The sequence below is a fragment of the Eulemur rufifrons genome, chromosome 17 (assembly GCF_041146395.1).
Source record: "Eulemur rufifrons isolate Redbay chromosome 17, OSU_ERuf_1, whole genome shotgun sequence".
Lineage (NCBI taxonomy): Eukaryota > Metazoa > Chordata > Mammalia > Primates > Lemuridae > Eulemur > Eulemur rufifrons.
Window position 1 is genome coordinate 86994039 of NC_090999.1, and position 23081 is coordinate 87017119.

Below are 23081 nucleotides of genomic sequence, written 5' to 3' on the forward strand. Positions count from 1 at the left end.
ATTTGCAGGGGAGAAAGGAGAGAGAAGCGATGAGGAGTCTGACTGGAAATAGCCAACAGATATTCCCTGGAAAGTGCTACAGTCAATTTGAGAATCGCATCTGAACTGCCAGAGATATTACTCCCTCCGTTAGTGAACATATTCAAGAGATTCGCTGTAAAAATGGAAGGGACTGATGCAGTCTACCCACAGAAAAATCCCCAAACTGACCAAAAAGGGTTCCCTTTCAGGACAGGGCCCAACACTGTGCAAAAGAAAGTTCTGGGACTGAAATCAAATTGCAGGAACTACCACACCAACTGAGGTAGCTCTTAATTTTATGCTGACATCAAATGACAGATCCACAGACCCCAGAAATGATCAAGCATTAGCAAGCCAAGACAATGTACAGATTTTTGTGTTCAAAAAGGAATTTGCATGAAGCTGTGTGAAGCAGTTTAAATACAATTGCAATGTTGGTCCTGTTGAACATATGTACTGACGTCTCTGTGAAAGTTCACGAATGGAAGAATAGAAGAACAAAAGATTTCTATATTGTTCCTTGCCTCATCTCTCCTCTGAAAAAGAATTTTGAAAGTTGTCAATAGTGTAAGCCACTTAGCTGTGTGTTCAGAGGTCTGAGAAGTCCTCATTATCAGGCACATTAAAGAATTTTCATTAGTCAGCCCTCCGACCTGGATTGATCTATACTGAAAGAAATTGCCCGTTTTTATTTATTTTATTTTATTGTTTTTATTTCAGGATATTGTGAGGGTACAAACATTTTGGTTACATTTTATGTCGTTTCCTCACCCAAGCCAGGATTAGAGACATGCCCTTTCCCCTCTACAATGCTCACCATGTCCATTAGTTGTGAGTTTACCCCCCTCCAACCCCCTAATCCCTGGAGAATATTAGTACCGTGTGAGCACCACAGTGTTGATCAGTCAGTGCCAATTTGATGGCGAGTACATGTGGAGCCTATTCCTCCGATCTTGTGATACCTCACTTCGGAGGATGGGCTCAAGTTCTATCCAGGAAAATATAAGAGGTGCTACATCACTGTCGTTTCTTATACTTGAGTAATATTCCACTGTATACATATACCAAATTTTAATAATCCACTCATGAATTGACAGGCGCTTGGGTTGTTACCACATCCTTGCAATAGTGAATTGTGCTGCCATAAACATTGGGGTGCAGATGTCTTTATTACAGAATGTCTTTTGCTCTTTTGGGTAGATGACTGATAGTGCTATTGCTGGATCAAACGGTATTTCTATTTTTAGCTATTTGAGGTATCTCCAAATTCTTTTCCACAGAGGTTGCACTAATTTGCAGTCCCAAAAACTTCCCATTTTTAAAGCCACTGGGACTGCACGCTAGGATAGTACACACATTTTAAATTGAAATTATGTAAAATCCCCTCTGAAGATTAAACTTCACTTCTATCTTCTATCACAACATTTGCACATGCATTCTTAATGTTTGGGATTCAAATGATGCTCAAAAATAGTAATTATTATTTTTTCTAATGTAATATATAGTTATAAGTTATAAGAATTTCTCTGAACTACCAAATAACATTGGGTTGAAAAGTTCTCTTGAAAAATTTTTACTTAAATTACATATATGCACACATATGCACACATATATAAAATAATACCACATGTAATAGAAATTAACACACATGACTATTTAGGGCCCTTACAAATATCATAAATATACATAGAGAGACAATATAATTTGCTGTAATTCTTCGCACATTCTGGAGGATCTAGCACCCAGTCCTAGGACTAAGACTGAAAAATAAATATCTGAATTAAATTAAATATACTTTGTTTACCAAAGTATTTTTCTTAAAGTAATATTGAAATATTAGTTTGTATTTTTTAAAAATGCAAAGAAAGTGGACATTAACTCTTGTCACCACAAAAATGATACCTATGTGAGGTAATGCATTTGTCAATTAGATAGATTTAGCCATTCCACAATGTATATATACCTCAAAACATGCTGTATGCAAAAAATACATACAATTTAATCTGCCAATTAAAAAAAAAGACAAAAAAGGAAAAAAGAGAAAAGAAAAGGAGATAAAAGAAAAGCACTATATCTTTCCACTGCACAATACAAATGGAAGAATCACATTTTCAGTGATTCAAGTGAAAAGTTTCACTTGAATTCATTCAAGTTCTAAAATGTAATTAAAAGAATCTGTTTTATGAAATCAGCAATTCTTTGATTAGACTGGCAAAAGTTCTTTTTTTTTTTTTATTCTTTATTTCAGCATATTGTGGGGGTACAAAAGTTTAGGTTACGTATATTGCCCTTGCCCCCCCCCACCCCCCTGAGTCAGATCTTCAAACATGTCCATCCCCTAGACAGTGCGCATCACACTCATTATGTATGTATACACCCATCCCCTTCCCCACCTACATCTGCCCGACACCTGATCAATGTTATTCCTAAATGTGCTCTTAGGTGATAATCAGTGAAATCAATTTGATGGTGAGTACATGTGGTGTTTATTTTTCCATTCTTGGGATACTTCACTTAGTAGAATGGGTTCCAACTCTATCCAGGAAAATACAAGAGGTGCTATATCACCATTGTTTCTTATAGCTGAGTAGTACTGCATGGTATACATATACCACATTTTATTAATCCACTCATATATAAGGGAAAGTGTTATTTTTCAGATATATTGAGTATGATATTAATTTTATGTGTCAATTTGAATGTGCCAAGGGATGCCAGATATCTGGTAAAACATTATACTTGGTGTGTCTATGAGAGTGTGAGGGTGTTTCCAGAAGAGTTTAGCATTTGAATCAGTAGACTGAGCAAAGAAGATCCGCTCTCACCAAGGCGGATGGGCATCAGCCAATCACTTGAGGACCCGAATAGAACAAAAAGGCAGAGGAAAGGTGATATCTATCTATCTCTCTCTCTCTCTCTCTCCTCACTCCCCTTAAGCTGGGACATCTGTCTTCTACCCTCGGACTTTGGAGCTCTTGGTTCTTGGACCTTCAGACTCAGACTGAATTAAACCACTGGTTTTCCTGGTTCTCCAGCTTGCAGACAACGACATATTGTGGGACTTCCTGGCCCTCACAGTCACATGAGCCAATTTCCATAACAAATCTCCTGTCATATATCTATATGTATTCTATTGGTTCTGTTTCACTGAAAAGCCCTAATATCTTAAGTAAACAGAAATAAGAGTTTTATTAGTTCATAAATTCAGATTTTTTTTCATATTTTCCAGTTTCTGGATCTTTAGTACCCAAAGTTTATGCTCAATCATAGTACCCAAAGTTATGCTCGGTAAGAAGAACTTACTTCTCTTGAAAAACATATCTATTTAATCGCAGCAGTGATTATATTCCAATCTTTTATCTAGCAGTATTGCCATTTGATTTGAATTGAATGTGTCAAAATATTTGTTGCAGAAAGTGGGCGTTAGAACCTAAAAACATGAAGGAGGAGTGCCCGTGAGGTCAGTTAGGGACTCAGAGGCCAGGTGAGCAAATGGCTCTCCATTTGCTATTGGAGGGGCACTCTCTTCAGGACAACAGGCTGTTAGTCCTTTAAAAGCAGGATGAGATGGTTTTATTTTTGTGCAGTGCCTGGAACTTAGTAGGTACCAAATAAAGTGTACACCAACACTTGGGAATATATTCATAAATATATAAAATGTTATACCAGGAAAAAAGTTTTAACTTGTATTGTTTTAACTTGTATTTAACTTGTATTCTTCATAAAGCATCCACTTGTAACAAATCGGACATTTCTTTTATCTTATAGTTTTTAAATAAAATAAAAATTTAAATTAAAAAAACCCATACATTTTCTTTTATCTTGTAATTTTCAAATAAAACAAAAATTACTAACAGGGACACTGTTTTTAAAGTTTGGTGGAAAAAAAACTGTATTACATATCCTTCTACCTTAACACTATACCTGTACAAAGACTTATAGATTGTCTTCCAGTGTTTGTCTATGCACATATTTTATGTAGTTATGCTCAAATTTCATGTTTATTTCTTTCCTCTGTCTTTTAATTTAATATTTTAATATTGCTGATGTATTGTCTGAATAATCATTATTTTCATGGCTTCATAACATTTCAGTAAGTAAATGAAAAATGTATTTAATCATATTTTCTTACTCTTACTATCACAGAAATATTTACCTGATTTATTCTCTATAGAACATAAATTCAGATATTTAAAAACATGCTCAGGTATAGAAATTTTTCTTTAGCAGAGCACTTATTTTCATCTACTGAAGAATGCAAAGCAAAGTTTAAGGCCAGTAAAAATTGGGTTAGATTATTCTGTACCCACTGGGGAAAGCTCATTTATCTATTTTGATTTGGAATGTCAATTTCTTAGTTGATGGCATAGGGATAAGTGATATTTGTCTGTCTACCCTCTTTAAATTGTCTTTGAGGAAACAGTAGATTAAACAGCTCAGGGCCCAGCTGCTTGCTACATACTTGGCCTAAGCACACAGATATATCTTGAGTCTGGTATTGGCTTTAATTTTTAAAATATTGCAAAACTCATTCATGTCCTTGAACTTACCAACTCGAAGCTTTGGAATGTCCTAACTTCTGTTAATATTTCACTTCTCCAAAACATTTTCACTGAAGGCTCATCTCTCACAGACATTTTCTGATTTAGTTTTTAAAAAGTCAAGCTTCCTTTTCATAGCAATTCTGTTCATGAAATTACCTGATTTTGGAGGTATGACCACCCTTAGCGGAAAAAAAAAAAAAAAAGCCAGGGATCTATTGAGTCTATTGAGTAGTAAAGACTACTTATTAGCTTTAAAATCTCAAAGCATCAATATGAGAATAAAATTATTATAGTTCGCATTTATTGAGGGCTTACTATTAGCCAAGCACAGTGCAAAGAGCTTTATATATTTTTTAATTTAATCATCACATAAATCTTATGAGAGAGGTACTGTTATTAACTTCATTTTCTGGAGGAAGAAATGGAGTTTTGAGTTTTATAAATAAATTACTCAGGATCACATGATGTGTAAATGTTAGTGTTGAGACAAGGTTGATGTTTAATTCTATTTAACTTGCGGATCAACAATGGAAACTCAAGAATTAAATACCAGCATTGCTCATAAAAGATGAGAAAATGAAAGCTTTTTATTATCTGAAAATAGACTAAAAAATATATTTCCCAAATACCTTTCTGTGAAGTATGGTATGCCTCCTCTCATTTTCCACACAGCTATGCCAAATAGGAAAGCCTAGGACAGTATCCTTTATAGAGGAGGCTTCAGAATCTTCTTCAAGCAGGTGATCTAAGCAGCTACCACCCAGCAACTGGAGCAGGCTAATCCTAATGATACCCTGAGACTGATACAGGGCCACTGATTAGACACTTCTAGAAAGACAGCTGTGGTCTGTGTACTAAATAAGGACGGGGGATAATAGTAACATCTACTTTATATAACTGTGGGAAAGATTAAATAAGCTAAAACAAAGTTCAGATAGCTTTGGCTTGATAAATATTTAATCCACAAAAAAATGTTATGATTCAGGCTCTCTTCTATGCCCTATTCATCAGTGAACATAACAGACAAAAATCCACCCCACCACTACTGCTTTTCACAAAACTTAAGGTAAACAAGGAGCATTCTCCACCTTCATTCAGTAATTTACTCCTCATTCGTTCATATATTTATTCATTCATTTTTTTCCCATAATTTGATTATCCACTATGTGCCTAGTACATCTCTTTGTAAATAATGCAACCTCTGTTTTCAAAGAACACTCTTACCCAATCATGAGAGACAGAAATAAAGACAACTAACTATAATGAAATGTATGAAGCATTACAATATAGGTAAATATAAACAGCTATGGAAGCACAAGCAATAGTGAGTTTTCTTAAAGACATAAACCTTAATCTAAAATATTATATAATGTACTTATTTTTAAAAAAATTTTAATGGATCCAAGTGTCATTTTTAAAAGGCCAGTAGGTCAGTATACATTAAGATCCCCAGAAACTGCCACTCAGCCAGCTTTAGTCATGTGGTCACTCCTGGCTTCAATGAAGGCAGAAAAATGTTCATTTTATTCTGGCAGCCAACTGCCTCTGATGAACATGGGCATCCTACAACTGAGGAGTGAAGGAAGAGTGGACATTGGAAGGTTTCCTACTACTCTCTGCCCTACCATTTGATTAATGAATGTCTTTACTAGTTTTTTTAAAAAATTCTTTTCACTTAATTATCTTGCTTGCTTTTCAAAAAGGAAAAGATACTGTTGAGTCCATGCTGTAGTTAAATATATACACAATATATATTAAGCCTGGGTGGTAATTAACTCAGTACAAATCAACTATCACTTATCCAATCCTATATTCTCTGAAGGAACGCTGTAATTCAGAGGTAGTGCTGGGGAATGTCGCACAGATTTAATTTAATTAGTACATTCCTGACCTTTTTACAGTATTAACATATAATCTTTTATCCCTATGGGCTGGCCTGTTCATTATGTTTTCTGCCCAAAGCTTAGAACCCATTGATTTCCAATTACCAGTTTATAAAACTGCCAAATCATCTCTGTCAAATGACTGTTTTCACCCAAGCATTTTAAAAATTAAGCAAGTCAACCCAGGTAACTGAAGCATTAATTAAAATTTTCAGATTGTACAGAGGGACACAGGGGAGATGAAAGCACTGTTCAGGGTTTCAGAAGAGAGCATGAGGACAAGGATCCTGAAGAGCCAAATCTCTAAAATGATCTGCCGCTGTAACTAACCCTAAATTCTGGTCATATTTCCACAGACCAGAAATTTTAGGTTTTTGTTATGAATAAATAATTCTCTATAAGGCTTGAGTAAGCTACTAATACATATATAAGGTTATTTCATGAAGAGTTCAATTCCACTGACCATATGAGCTGCCTGGGAATCTTAAAGGGCTTGTGTGAGGACTCAGGCATTTAGATATTAATGTATGTTATGCCATCTATATTAGCTAGGATTAGAATCACTTGAGAGTAATGAAGATCTAAAATCACATGGTTAAAGCAAACTGGAATTTTGTTTCTTAATAGGCCAGAGGGAGTTGACAGCTCTAGTCCACTAAGTCTTAGGGATCCAAAATCCCTTCCAGCTCTTTGCTTTACCAACTGCAGTCCTCATCTTATGGTTCAAAAGGAGAGTTAGAATTCCAGGGATCAGATCTGTGTTGTAGGCAGCAGGAATAAAAAAGAGCTGCTAAAAAAAATGAAGCAAAAGTAGGCCATTATATGTTAAGATCCTCAGAAGCTGCCACATACATTTACTCAGCCAGCTTTAGTCATGTGGTCACTGCGGGCTGCAATGAAGGCAGAAAAATGTTCTTTTTATTCTGGCAGCCAACTGCCTCTGATGAAACATGGGCATCCTATGACTGAGGAGCGAAAGAAGAATGGACATTAGAAGCTCTCCTATTAGTCTCTGCCACACCATTTAATTAAGACATGTTTTAAAAATAGCTTGATACTATAAAAATAAACTACAGATGCATTATTTATAGATAATAATCTAAGAAGACAGTACTGTAAAATGGCCAGGTTGAGAAATAGCAAAGTAAAAATTTAAAATCAACTTCTCTAACAGTATGGAGGATCCTCAAAAAACTAACAATAGAACTACCATATGATCCAGCAATTTCACTGCTGAGTATATACCCCCCCAAAAAAGGAAATCAGTACATCAAAAAAAATCTGCATGCCCATGTTTATTGCAGCATTATTCATCAGTTGATGAATAAAGAAAATGTCATATATATATACACACATTTGGCCATAAAAAGGAATGAAATCATGTCATTTGCAGCAACATGGATGGAATTAAAGATCATTATGTTAAGTGAAATAAGCCAGACACAACAAGACAAATTTCATGTGTACTCTTTCATATATGGGAGCTGAAAAAGTTGATCTCATGGAGGTAGAGAGTAAAATGGTGGTAATCACAGGTTGGGAAAGATAGAGAGGAAAGAGGGATACAGAGAGGTTAGTCAAGGAGTACAAAAATACAGTTAGATAGAAGGAAAAAATTCCAGTGTTAGCACAGTAGGGTGACTATAGTAATCGATAATTTATTATATATTTCAAAATAGCTAGAAGAGAAGATTTGGAATGTTCCCAATGCAAAGAAATGATAAATGTTTTAGGTGATGGATACCCCAATTACCTTGATTTGATCATTACACATTGTATGCATGTATACAAATATCACACGTACCTCATAACTATATACAACTATGTATCCATAAAAAATAAAATAAACCTTTCTAATATGAGAAAAGAGGGAGAAAAAATAATACACCTTTCTGATAATAATACATTATCAGAATATGACTATATGGAAGGAAAAAGAAGGAATATATAGAGCTTTACAAGCAAGGTTAACAAATAGAAAAAGAAAAGAAATCCAACTCAATTAGAAAAGGAAGCAATAAGTGGAAAGGATATGGCCAAGACTCCTAGTGCTTTGGAAATTATCCAAATAGATGTTAAGATTTAATTTTTTAAAGTTAATTGGATATTTTAAAATAAAAATTACTTGGAGTCTATTAAATTTAAAATGAGAACAGTGCTAGGAAGTCAAAAGATACAAATATGTATGTATATATATATTTGTTTTTGCAATAAAAATTTTTCCATACAGGACTTCACAACCTCATTCAGGAAGAAACACTTTAATTCAATAATATTAATAATTTTATAATAAATACATAAATAATGGAAGACAAGGACAAAATGAGTAACTGTGAAGAAGAGGGCATTAGAACTGGACCTTATAGGAAAATACGGATATTAACAGGCAACAGGCAAGTTCAGCTGGGGAGTAAGAAGGAATGCAACAAGAAAAGCCATAATGCAAACTCCACTAGGTTCAGGGTATAAAAGATTTATTTGTGTGCAAAATATTAAGAAGTTCCCAGTCCACCCTAGACCCCTAGACTACTATCCTCTCTGTGCTCATATCCCAAACCATTTCTAAATAGATTTAGAGGAAAGAAATCACCACTGTTAGTAGCTGTCATTATGCACCATTGGTTTGCCTGCCCTGTCTCACTTTTGTAAACATCTTTCAAATCCCACAAGTCTCAGTAAAAATCATGATATGTTGTGGCAAAAATTTAGACCAGGAATTAGAGATCAAGAACATCAAATAATCTACAGATATGTAAATTCCCCTATGTAGAGGAAATTGCAAAACATAAAATAAAACCAACATCTACCAAAACTGGAAACACCAGCAAGTCTTCTATTCAACACCCTGAGTGTTGTGGGTTGGTCCACAAAAAGGCTAATTTCCCCCCAAAAATCAGACATTTATCTTCAGTACCAGATAAGCTAAATAAATAAACATATACCCACCACAATTTAATATGGTAAAACTGGTTATATCATCATAATGCCAAATCCTAGTAGTCGATTTTATATGCCATTGGTTAATAAAAATTTAGAAAACCAACTATTGCTCAATAAGTGCTTTCTTGCCAAAACTTTTCCAAAAATGAAATTTCTAAGTTTAAAATAAAAAATACTTAAATGGATTTCTGATGATAAAAATGTTTGGGGAACACTGAACTAATTTTGAGAAAGTACAGAATGTTACATCGTTGTAGAAGATCATTTCAGTTGATAGCACTTATCCATGTTTAGGTTCATTTTCTGAATAATTGAAAAGGAATCAGTCTACTTTTTAATGATTAGTATTTTAATGCAAATATAAAATAGCTCATTCTTCATGATGTTTTTCAAAGAGACAGTTAAGAAAGTGGTCAAGAGCAATATTTCTTTTCTCATCATCTCAACCTGTTCTGAGATAGTCATTACAGTAGTATCCTAAAACAAAGTTGTTGCTGGGATTTTCAAAATAAGATTTGCATTTGAGTAGGTAATTTCAAAACTTAGCCACAGCATTAAGACAAGATGGCAATAATAAACAGGACATAATATATATCCCCTGATTTTTCAATATTACTGTCAAAACAAGTATTAAGGCTTATCCCATCAAAAAGTTTAAAAATCAAATGTTGGCTGGAACATGTTTGTCATATAGCACAGCATTGACTTTGAAAACAAAATCTAGCTAGTGTATAGGGAATTAGAGAGCAAATTCAAGGAGTCTAAATGAGAAATCAAGAACTCTAGATCTGCCTTCAGCTAAGACAGCAGCTTATAGAACCAATTAGAGTTCAACCAATTAGAGAACTCTAAAGCAGGAGGCACCTCTCTCGTGTTGTGCAACACAGTCAACTGGGGATAGGAAGAAAATATTAGCAAATATTTCATGTAAAATACTTAAAAGGAAATGAAGTTTTACTAATATTTAAGGGAGTGTATAAAATACACATGTATTGTGGGCACTAATTCAAAACGTTTTTGACATAGATATGCAACCAATACAGCACCAGACGGATGACTGGAGCACCTTTCCTATTTTGTGACTTTATACCTTGTTGTTCTAAGGTGGTAACTTAACTTCTCAGACAGAAAGAGACTGAGAGGCATGAATAGAGCATAGCTCCCCAGATGCTGCTGCGAGAAGGGGGTGATGAAAGAGTGCCCAGTGACGCATAGGGAGGAGCGGAGATAAACCAGAGAGCATGCGCCTCACATAAGTGGGCTATCTACTAAAATTATTGGAACACAATCAGCTAAGACTGATTGCTGCCAGGCAAGAATGTTCAGATGCTCAAGAGAACCCAGAAATTAAAAATTTAGATGAACTTTGATGAGTTTTAGAAGACTGTTTAGGGGGAAAAGGAAAAACAGAACAAAGCCAAACACAATGGTCATGACACTACTCCAGGCTGCCAGTTTTCTCTGGCGAATTGTGGTTCGGAGCATGAACTTAGAAATTAGGCAGAGAGAACTAAATGTTCAGCTAACAGCTTTATCACCAACAGACTGTTTGACTTGGTTCAATTCCTAACTGGGCTAAACTTGTTTCCTCATCTGTAAAATGAAAACTCCAGCAGAGCCTGCCTCCTTGGCTTGTTGTTAGAATTAAATAGAAAAATGCATGCAAGGTATTTTAGCATTGTACCTACTGCATCATAAGTACTCAGTAAATTCCAGTAGTAAGAATAGTGACAGTTTTTATTATATATGAAGAACTTCCAATTATGACACTTCATTTAAATAAATTCTTCCACAAACCTATAAGAATAATATAACATGCTTTACAGATGAGAAAACTGAGGTTCAAAGAAGAATGAATTATTCCCAAGGTTACAAAAGCAGGAGCTGAGATTCCAACCCTGGCCATCTTCCTCAAGGCCAGTGTTTCAATATTCTTTATATCAAACTCTTTCATCGGGCACAGATACTCATCTTCGGAATTAGCATCTTCTGTGCTGGAGAAACAATTGAGTAGTTTCAGACTGCTATCCCTTAGTTCTATCTAGAATATAAAACCAAGGCAATATGTTTTTCTCCTGTGGTTTATGATCTGGAAACTTAAATCAAACAATAATAAAAAAAACTTTATTATTTTTCAAATTTTTACATGTTATACTGGGCCTGAAATCTTAATTAACTCATGAAAGAAAATTAAAATAAGAATTCGTCAGAGAAGGAAGCAGACCATGTGACGTATTTGGCAATGCAGCCAAATTAATTTAAAATCCCACATCCTCTTTTACTACAAATAATCTGACTTTTCATCTAGGAATTCTGTAATTCCCTTTTTAGCCTAATTTCAGATTAATTTCATATTTTCTAAAGAGGAAAACAAATTTGTTTGTACAAATATAAGAGAGATTGTCATTTAGAGTTTATGTAACAGACATATAGCTTCAAATATGTTTGGAGAGAATAAATATTTTTAAAGATAACAAGCTTTTCATTATGTTAGAAGCAATTCTTCGCAGCATTTTATCATTAGTCTCTATGCAAAGCAATGAAGATAAAGCAAAGCTACCCAAGCAATGGAATTCAATAACCTGTTTCCCAGAATTTAATTTTATGTTGTATGCTCTAGACCAGGAGTTGGCAACTCATGGCCTTTGGCCAAATATGGTCCTCCACTTGTTTTTGTAAATAAAATTTTATTGGAACACAATCGTGCCCCTTCATTTATACATTGTCTATGGCTGATTTTGCACTCTGATGGCAAAATTGAGTAGTTGTAACTGAGACCATATATTCCAAATATTTCCTACCTGGCCCTTTGTAGAAAAAGGGTTGACTCAGGAGCTCTGGGGTGTCCAAACCCTAAATAGTCCAAATAAAGTTCTGGCCCTTGATCAGCTCCTGGAATAATTTCTAAGTCCTTGGAATATCCTGCCTGATAGGATTGTCTTTGTTTATCTGGGGACTTGGGCCACACCAGATAGTTTGTGCTAACAGTGTGATTTATGTTGGGGTCCTTAGGCCACAGAGTTTCAGTTTGACCTCTGGAGGGCCCAGAAACCCACAACAAAATCTCTGGACGCTGAGCCTTGGATGAGCTTCACTGGCCAGCAATACTTCACACATGTTGTCACACAATGTTGCTGGGAGAATTAAGTGCTGGTCAAATGACTACACTGAAAGAAAATAAATGGAAGCTTCAGCTGGTTTCTTCTGGACACTGCCCTATGCACACTTAGACTTTGCTGATTTTAATGGTATTTTTTGCTGTAATAAACTATAACTGTGATTATAAAATATTTTCTGAGTTCTGTGGGTTGTTCTAGTGAAACAGTAAATCTGAGGGTGGTTTTCAAGACCTCTGAACTTACTGGCTTTAAGAAAAAGTTTGCCTACCGTTGCCTAGGGTATTTTTGAAATTTAAAATAACAAGTAGACAAAATCAAACACACTTAAGCTAATAAAATATATTTTAAGTTTTTCAGAGTTCACATTCTTTTTCCTAATTTATTAGCAAACTTCTGAAAACATGTTTGTTTTTAGCAAATTTTAATCCCTGAAACAAGATCATTCCATCAGTAATCAGCATCAAGCCAGTCTATTTTCCTTAACACACACAAGTTCTCAGTTATGAATATTTTCAGCACATATTATTTACTTGGAACAATCACAAGAATCAGCAGTAGTGTGAGTCCATGCATTCTCTACAGTGGCCAGCAGTGGCTGCTAAGATTTAGGCTTATCAAAACTAGGATGAAATGAGCCCATACTTTGAGTAGTCTTTCTTTTCTTTCTTCTTTTTTTTTTTTTTTTTAGCTCATACAAAAGTCAAGAAAGATGATAGCAAACTAAGTCCACATATTGTTTTGGGTTTCTTGTCTTTAAGCAATATGAAAATAAATGTGTCATTATCAGTTTGTAAAATAAAAGGCAAAATCAGACTTAGCTAAGGAAAGACTTTACTCAAAATGAGTATTTCAATAAGGGGAAGGGGACAATTGCAATAGAGAGAAAGCCTGACCTAAGATCTTCAGGCCTCTCAATGGTTAAGCAGAAAGTGCTTTTCTTTCATAGGAAAGAGTCAACAAGCCTGGAAGGAACCAAGTGTAAGGAAGTGGGATGAGGCATGATCTGACAGTAGATGGGGAATGTTTACACTGTAGGAGCCGACATCAGGAGGGGGCCACCAAGAAGCTATTGTATGCTAGTTCAGCAAAGATCAGGAGCCTAGGCAAGGGAAAAAACTTAGTCAAAGTTTGGTTAATGAACATTTTGTTCCAAGTGATCAATGGGAACAGAATAGCTCAGCTCATGATGTGTCTGGCCTTGACATAGGTAAACAGGAGCATCTGTGAGCCTTATCTAAGTCATACAAGGAAGGATGTTTCTTTGCAGTAAGCCATTTAACAGAATATAAAAGGGTGGGGGGGATTTCTTAATCCCCCACTGTGTTCCAGAAGCACGGGGATACGGTAAAATTCAACATTGTCAGATCATACAATTAACGACAACAACAACCAATCACTTAGGTAGTATGGTTCTGCACATCATCAGAAATACAACAAGTAAATGTAATAGTAGAATTGAATTCATCAGGAAAAACCTAAATATGGTAAAGTAATATTAATAATGTTTTAACCTAAAGGAATATTTTCAAAGCCATTTAATATTAAAGACACTTCAGGTGTGGAAATGTCGTGTTAGAATAAGGGGAAATTGTTATTTATGTTTTACTAAGTCAACGTTTATGTTGCAAGAAAATCTGAGCTGACCTCTGGAAATCTATACTTGTGTTAAATCACACAGAAAGGGTTCCAAGAGAGGAGAAAGGGAGCTGTTGCCCAAGCATCATCCTCTTACCTCAGAGCATGGGCTTAGAATAAGAAATTTCTAAACTTTACATCATTTTCTTCTTTTTTTCTTTTTCTTTTTTTTTCTTTTTTTTCTTTTTCTTTTTCTTTTATTTTTTTTTCAGCTCATTTTGGGGGTACAAAAGTTCAGATTATATATATTGCCCATGCCTCTCCATCCCCCCAAGTCTGAGCTTCAAGTGTGTCCATTCCCTAGACAGTGCACATCGCACTCATCATGTAGGTATGCACCGTACATCATTTTCTTATGTTATATTTCTTTATATTTGCAAAGCAAATCATGTAGCAGGAGAATTTTAGTAATGCCAGTAATGAATAAATCTTTAGAATTTGGGGTAAATTATGGATCATATTTCTATTTAAGTAAGTAATTTAGCTTAAAAATAAAGATCATTGACCTATACTCTGAGCCAAGCTCTAGTGTAGGTGGTGGTGTGGGAGTGTGGAGATAGATAGATAAAGCCCTGACTTCATGGTGCTTCATTTCAATGGGAAAGGAAGATAAAAGGAAGTAAATAAACAAAAGCACCATATTATTATAGATTGCTGTTACAGGCTGAATTGTGTCCCTCTAAAACTTGTGTGTTGAAGTCCTAAACCCTAGTATTTCAGAATGTGACTATTTAAAGGTAAGGTCTTTAAAAGATAAGTAAAAATGAGGTCCTTAGGGTAGGCTTTAATCCAATATGACCAGTGTCCTTATAAGAAGAGGAGATTAGGACACAGACAAACACATGAAGGAAGACCATGTGAAGACACAGGGAGAAGACAGTCACGTACAGGCCGAGGACAGAGGCCTCAGAGGAAACCAACACTGCCAATACCTGGATCTTGGATTTTAGCTTCCAAAACTGTAAGACAATAAATTTCTGTTGTTTAAGCCACCAAGCCTGTGGTACTTTGTCGTGGCAGCCCTAGCTGCCAAAGTTGCACAGCTATACAGTTTGATTACAGAAGCCAGACGAGGCCTCTCTGAAGAGATGACATTTTGAGCTGAACAGATCATGCCAAAACCCAGGTTTCCTGGCAGAAGATACTGAGTTGCAAAAGCCCCAGAGAACACAAACGAGGCCAGTGTGGCTGAAGGAAGGGAGAAACATGAGACTGGAATCAGACAACTTTGGAGAACTCATATTTAATTCTAGTTTCTTGATTTTTGGAATCTGTAAAACATTGAGGAGAATATGCAAAGGCCTAGAGATGATGTTTCCACTCTCTTCTCACTTTTGATATCCATAGGAACAAATATTTGGGGATGCCAAAGTCAGATAAGGCAAAAAAATTAACTGAAGGCTAAGGGTCCACACTTCACTCTCAAAATGTGAACCATGATAAAAACCACACTGAGAATTTTACAGACTCTTTCACCCAAAAGTATATCCTAGTCCATCGCAACCTGATTACCTTTGAGGGAGGTGGTAGATAGAGCGCCATATGGAAGAAGCACAGAATGAAAATTGATTCAAGGAAGTACAGAAACAGAGTCATACGGACACTAAATTAGGTAACTCATGCTGAAAGTCATGTTTCTGAAAATTGTGTTTATGATCTCAAATAATATAAGGCAGTTAACGTTAAAAAAAAAAAGAAAGAAAAACATGACACAAAAATGCCATCCTATCACCTCAACTCCCACACAGACAGGATGAGACATACTGTGAAAACTCAACCCAACTGCACGCCTAGGAAAACTTTCAGCTTTAAAAAACATTTCCCAAAACAGGAATATCACACTCCTTAAAGTTATCAGAAGAAATGAAATTTATAGTGAAATTATACATAAACTATATCAAGGATAGAAAATATATGACACGGATTCCTCCTCACCCTTGTTTATCTCTGAAACTTATGATAAATGTCACCAATCACTCCTGACCCTCTAATAACCTACTGAAATTATCTCATTTCGGATGCTCTCAACAATCATAAGGAGGTTAATACTGTTTATATTATTTCAGTGTGCTTTTCTCTTTTACATCTCTGTCCATGTGACATTCCCTTTAGTCAGCCTAAAGCCTCTATCCACCTAAATGGGGTCAGAGAAAGGATTAACAGCTTAGCACAGCAAGAATATAAAGAGAAAAAAGAGATAATCCACTTTTTTCTGCAATAAGACTATAGGGTTGAAAGTCCAGCTCTGTTAGAAGAAAACAATGTCATAAATTTCTTTATCTGTCATTTTGGAATTAGGATGCAAGCCTTCACGAAGGAACTTTGTTTTAGAGAGATGCTGGCCAAATAGCAAGCAGAAGGTGGTAAGTTTTCCATCCTGACAGAAACAGATACTCGGACACATGTCCTTATATCCTTTTTCGTAGGCAGAATCCCCAACAGGGGATTTAATTAGAAAGTTTGAAGAAAATCTAGGATCCTAAAAGTCAATTTTCTTTTAGACTACACCCAAGAAAACCTAGAAGCAGCCCTATTACAATAAATGGAACTAAATAAACTAAGACAAAGCCATTGTGCACAGAAGCCTAGAGGTCCCCACATCTTGTGGGCCCGTGGAAGATAGCTGAGTTGAGAGTCTATGGACCTCCCCTAGGGAGTCTCCTATAGCAAACCAGAGGAAAATACAAAAGGAAAAGCTAAAAAGCTAACAGCGTACTTTAGGGAGTTGATTGTGCCACCAGGAGCCAAGGGCAGCTGGGAAAAGACCTGGGAAATGCCTTGACACATCATAGAAAGGACTAGCTGTCATCAGTCAGGCAGTAACCCATAACAGCCACATCCATCAGAGATCTGAAGGATTCCAGAAGATGCCATATAAACCCTTTCTGCCTTCCATCACCAAGAGGACTCATATCATACTCTTTCCCCATATGACCAACTTGAAAAGGAATGGGGAAGAGGGTAGACTTCTAAGACTGAGCAATTATTAATAATTATCTAAAAGGTCCTTTCATGATTGCATTAGACTGAATTACCAGTTTGAAGTCAAATCTTTGGTTGCCATCCCCATATATATATATTAATATTATGCAGCAATATAAAGTTTCATGAGAAAAAGTCAACCAGTTATTTTTTTAAAGACAATATATTTTCTTTGCCTCTCTCAGTATAAGTAAATTTGTAATCCTACTAAACAATAAACTGGAAATATTCAAGTTTGTGGTCCAGTTCTTTTTCTTGGACACTGTTAAGGTGAATGCTAAAAACCTTTGTCTCAGTGACTTCTTTTTTTCTAGATATACTTAGCTGATTTATCTCCAAACCACATCAAATTAAGGTATTCTGTCTGAAAAATGTCAGTTCAGACAGGTTATATCAGGTCTTGCCAGCTTGGAAAGCATGTAGTTTTTTTTCAGTGGTTGTTTTCTTAATATCTATAGTGTTGATAACAGTCTTTAACTAGAGACCAATCTATTGCTTTCATCCCACGTTCTTCAGAGTGTTTGTTAAAGATGGGGTGGGAAGGGCAAGCAATATTCCCAAATCTACAACAAAATTCAGCATATTAAGTTATCTTTAACTCAGCCAAGTTAGATTTATTTACAAAAGGATCATACAAACTACACTTTTGGTAATAAACATTAAATATATATAGATTAGTTATGGGTTCATTGAAGTGCTTTAAACAACTCTTTCTCTTTCCCTGAGATTCTAATTTTATTATAAATGTTTCTCTCTCTCTCTCTCTCTCTCCCCCTCCCCAGTACAATATTTTCTCATTATTTTTCTAATTGAATTCCTGATTTTTAACTTGCAGACACAAGAATCTTCCCATGGGCCAACAAGACAAAGATCACTCAGACTTTCATTTTTTTAATCTCAGATTTCAAAAGAAGTTCTTTATGAAAAGACAACCACATGTACTTTTATGTAGAGCTGTGCATTTCTATAATTTTGAAAATAAGGGGCATAATTTAATATTATAAAAATGTATGCTCTGTTCAGATATTCATGGTTTCTCTGAGCAATGCCATTCTTATGGCTGCTTTTCATATTAGCATTCCCAGTAGGCTAGTAATAGACCTTACAAATAGTAAAAACAAAAACGAAGTATTTCTTCATTTTTCCTAAGCAACAGCATCTTTGAAGTTACACTACAAATGCCTGAATGGATAAGAAAACTCCAGATGAGAAATGACAAACCCAGAAGCACCTTCAAAAGCTTTGCTTAGTGTATTTCCCATTACAGATAGTGTGCTATACTCTAATTTCATTTACAATTGTATTCATTATTCTACATACATAACGTAATAACACTTATACTTTTGCATTTAAATATTACTGTTATTTCTTGTTATCAAGGTATCTTAATTATAAAAGCACAAGATTTAAGTTAGTTTCATTGACAAAATTTTTAAAAGGAAACTTAATTGAACAGTTTTCAAAAATGAGTTATCAATACTTAAACCAATCACAGCAGTATGTGATATCTTGATTGCTCAATTCAATGAAGTAAAAAGACCAACAGACAGAGGTCCTAGATTGTTGCAGCTCTAGCCAGCAACTTCCTCATCTATCAAATGGGCAAATTGGACTTTACCTCCAAGTCTCTTTCCAAGCCTCCAATTCTGTGATCAACTTATTCCAAACCATTTAATATTGTGAAAAGTTTAGTTATAATACAAGTCCAAAGAATCGGGGCTTTCCCATTTGGTTTGTAAGTTTGATGCTACATTAAAAAAGAAAAGTGTTGAATAGTGTACTCAATGGTGATCCTAAAAGATATGTCCACATCCTAATGCCTGGAACCTGTGGATGTTATCTTATTTAAAAAACGGGTCTCCACAGATGTGATCGAAGATCTTGAGGAAGAGTTTATTCTGGATTATCCAGGTAGGTCCTAAGTGCAGTCACACAGAGAGACGTAGAGGGGTTTTGATTACATTCCTTTTTCTGTTTTTACTTTAGTGGCCTAAACTTCATTAATTAATATGCAAGAAAATAGAAATCAAGATATTAAGTCAAGTTTACCCAAGAGGTTCCAGATAAAGTAATTTAGGCATAAACACGGTGGTCATTCCAAGCAGAGAGAACCACAGAAACAAAAACATCCAAATGAAAAAGTACTTGGAGAAAGACGTTTCTGAGAAAGGGCTTCAGAGCCACATTGATTGCTCACTTCCTAGAAGTTGTTAGCAAGTTGTTCCATTAATAAAACCAGCAATTCATCTCTGGATAGTTACTCCCAGTCACTCCATCACCAGGTAGTTTTTCTAAGTGTGCCCAATGTAGTACACATTTTGAAAAAGAGTATAAACTTACTTTCTTCCTAGGAATTAAAAAAAATTGTCTTTGGAACACATCAGATATGATATGTTTTTCAATTAGTTTGTTTACATTTGGTTTGGGTTAGGAAGAACAGAGCAATTTTCACCAATCTAATCTCATTAATTTCCAAGTTATCTATCTGAGAGAGAAAAGCTACATAGCAGGCTATTTATTTTCTGTTCAGTGAATTCTTGTGTCATTCTCTTTGCAGTTTAATGAACAGTTTCTCCAAATCCCCAGAGCAGTTGAAGTGTTTATTTCAGCAAATAATATGTTTTCAGAAGCACACATCATTACAGAAGTCTTTCCTAGGAAACTTCTCTTCTGATATATTATGGTCTCTTATCCACTGTGCAAAGGAAGGTCATAATAAAACACATTTATACTTTGCCCAATACTCCAGTCCTTCACTAATAATAAAATACTGGAAACTGGCAAGGAACTCATATTCTTAAATTAAAGGATTTTTAAAATATTAGTTTTATTCCAGACGGTCTTTATTTATTACTCATTTTATTGAACTATAATATGCATGCTTTAAAAGTATACGTGGTATGAAGGTCCGTAATTTTTCACAAATTGCATGCATTCATGTTACCAATACTCAAATCTAGAAACGCTCCACTACCAGCACACAAGATGATGCTTTCATGTTCCCTTTCCAATCACTACCTCAAAGGTCGCCACTGTTCTGACTTCTACCACCATAGAGTAATTTGTTGTATTAGTACTTTATATAAATAGAATATACAGTATATACTTTTTTGTGTTTGACTTCTTTCATCATTATATTTATAAGATTCTGCCATATTGTTGCATGTCATTATAGATCATTCACTCTCACTCTGCATAACAGTATCTCATTTTGTGAGTATACCATATGTTATTTACCCATTACACTGTTGATGAACATGTGGGTAGCTTCAAGCTACCCAAATTGGGTAGATTTATACTATTACAAATTGTGCTATGATGAATATTTCTGCATAGCTGTTGGTGAAAATAAGTATGCATTTCTGTTGGATATCTGCCTAGGAGTAGAAATTCTGGGCCACGGTGTATGTATATGTACAAATTTACTGAATAACACCAGTTTTACAAATTAGTTGTACCAATTTTCACTCTCAACAGTATGTGGGTGTTCCAGTTGCTTCACATGCTCATTACACTTGGTATTGTCTGTGTTTCATTTTAGATTTCTGTTAGACGTGTAGTAGTATGACATTGTGAACTAAAATGAAATCCTAAGTCCCCCCTCCCCACCCACCCCTCACTGACTGAACAGACACACTCTTGGCCAAGGGGATACCAGAGAAACCTTAAAACTGAGTTCCCAGCCATGACGGAATGGGAGGTCAGACACACTTCACTGTACCCTCTCCTTTGCTAACACCCATTAGACTTTTTTTCCTAAAGACTATACAGAAACCAGTCTCATGATCTACTCCTTCCTATTTGCAGTTTTGACATCATAACTAACCAGTATTCTTTCATAGTAAGAGACCATCAACCATGGAGTGGTTTTAACCAGTCCACGGAGCACATGCAGAGAGGGTTTTCATGTCCTCTGTTTCACCTTATGGCATCAGAGGGCCACCATTTTCTCAACATGGACCGCAGAAAGGGGTCTAAAGCTCAATTGTGCATATACATGTTTCTCCTTTCATAAATATTCATGAATCTTCCTATAGCTTGTTAAATATGTATATTTGGCCACCCTGCTCAGCATAAATTCCTGTTCCCATTGTCCCTCCTTCAAAGCACATGTTTCTGGCTTCTGGTCAGAAACTCTGCTTCCCAGCCTGTTGGAATGTCCAACTACAGGCTGTAATCCTTTTTGAGAAATAAATCTCTCTTTTCCAAATGTATGAACCTTATCATTTCTTCAGTTAAAAACATTGTGGTTTAATTGGCATTTCCTGAATAACTGAATTAGAATAACTTTTTATATGTTACTTGGCTATATGTATATATATTTTTGTCCAAGTATTTTGCTTATTATTTTACTGGGTCACTCTTTTTTTTTTAATGTATAAGAGTTCTTTATAAATTATGGATATAAGTGGCTTTTCTTAAAGATTTTTCTTATTTCAGCATATTATGGAGGTACAAAAGTTTAGGTTATGTATATTGCCCTTGCCCCCCCATCCCCCCGAGTCAGAGCTTCAAGTGTGTCCATTCCCCCAGACAGTGCGCATCACACTCATTATATAGGTATACACCCATCCCCTCCCCCACCATATCTGTCCAACACCCAATTGGTGTTATTCCCAAATGTACACTTAGCTGATGATCAGGGAAACCAATTTGCTGGTGAGTACATGTGGTGCTTATTTTTCCATTCTTGGGATACTTCACTTAGTAGAATGGGTTCCAACTCTCTCCAGGAGAACAAGAGAGATTCTATATCACCATTATTTCTTATAGCTGAGTAATACTCCATGGTATACATATACCACATTTTACTAATCCACTCATGTATTGATGGACATTTGGGTTATTTCCACATCTTTGCAATTGTGAATTGTGCTGCTATAAACATTTGGGTGCAGATGTCTTTGTTATAGAATGTCTTTTGTTCTTTTGGGTAGATGCCCAATAATGGGATTGCTGGATCGAATGGTGGGTCTACTTGTATCTGTTTAAGGTATCTCCATATTACTTTCCACAGGGGTTGCACTAGTATGCAGTCCCACCAGCAGTGTATGAATGTTCCTGTCTCTCCGCATCCATGCCAACATGTATTGTTTTGGGACTTTTTGATAAAGGCCATTCTCACTGGAGTTAAGTGATATCTCATTGTGGTTTTGATTTATTTGCATTTCCCTGATGATTAGAGATGTTGTTTTGTAGAAAAATGTATTATAAATATCTTCTCCCACTCTGGGGGCTGCCTTTTTACTCCCACAGGAGAGGGAATATTTTCCCTCTACCCTCTGAGTGTTTGATAATTAAGTCTATGAAGTAAACTGACAACTGGCTGATTAACAGAAGAAAAGGTACACAAATGTATAATATGCATTATATGCATATAACATGCGCAACGGCATCACAGGAAAGAAAAGTGAATACTCCAAAACCCAATGATATCTAAAAGCTTATATACCCTCTTCATAGGGGAGGGGGGATGTAGGCAACTTAGGGGAGAGTAAATGATTTGGGGAAAAGATGAATGGGCCCTCAGAAGAATAGGTGACAGTCTGTGACAGTCTCCTCTCCTGTGAAATGAGTCGATCTTCCCAAGATGATGAAACCCTTGGGGAGGAGACTGATGAAAATTGAGTTCCTTTTGGAGGATCTGTCCCTAGACAGATAAAGGGAGCCCAGAGAAAGACTCTTCCTGAATCCTTGGTCTCCTAAGTGCCCTCAGTTTAAAGTAATCAGTATACCAAAATGGCATATTTTGGTGGCATTTCCTAATCCCCTTTACTCCCTTAATGCTGTCTTTTGATACATAGTTCTTAAATTTCACTACAGATCAATTTACAAATTTTCATTTCTGTGGTGGACACATTTTTGTGTACAATTAAAGAAATATTTGCCTACAAAGGATCATGAAGATGTTCTCCTATGTGTGTGTCTTTAATATTTAGTAATTCACCTTTTGTGTT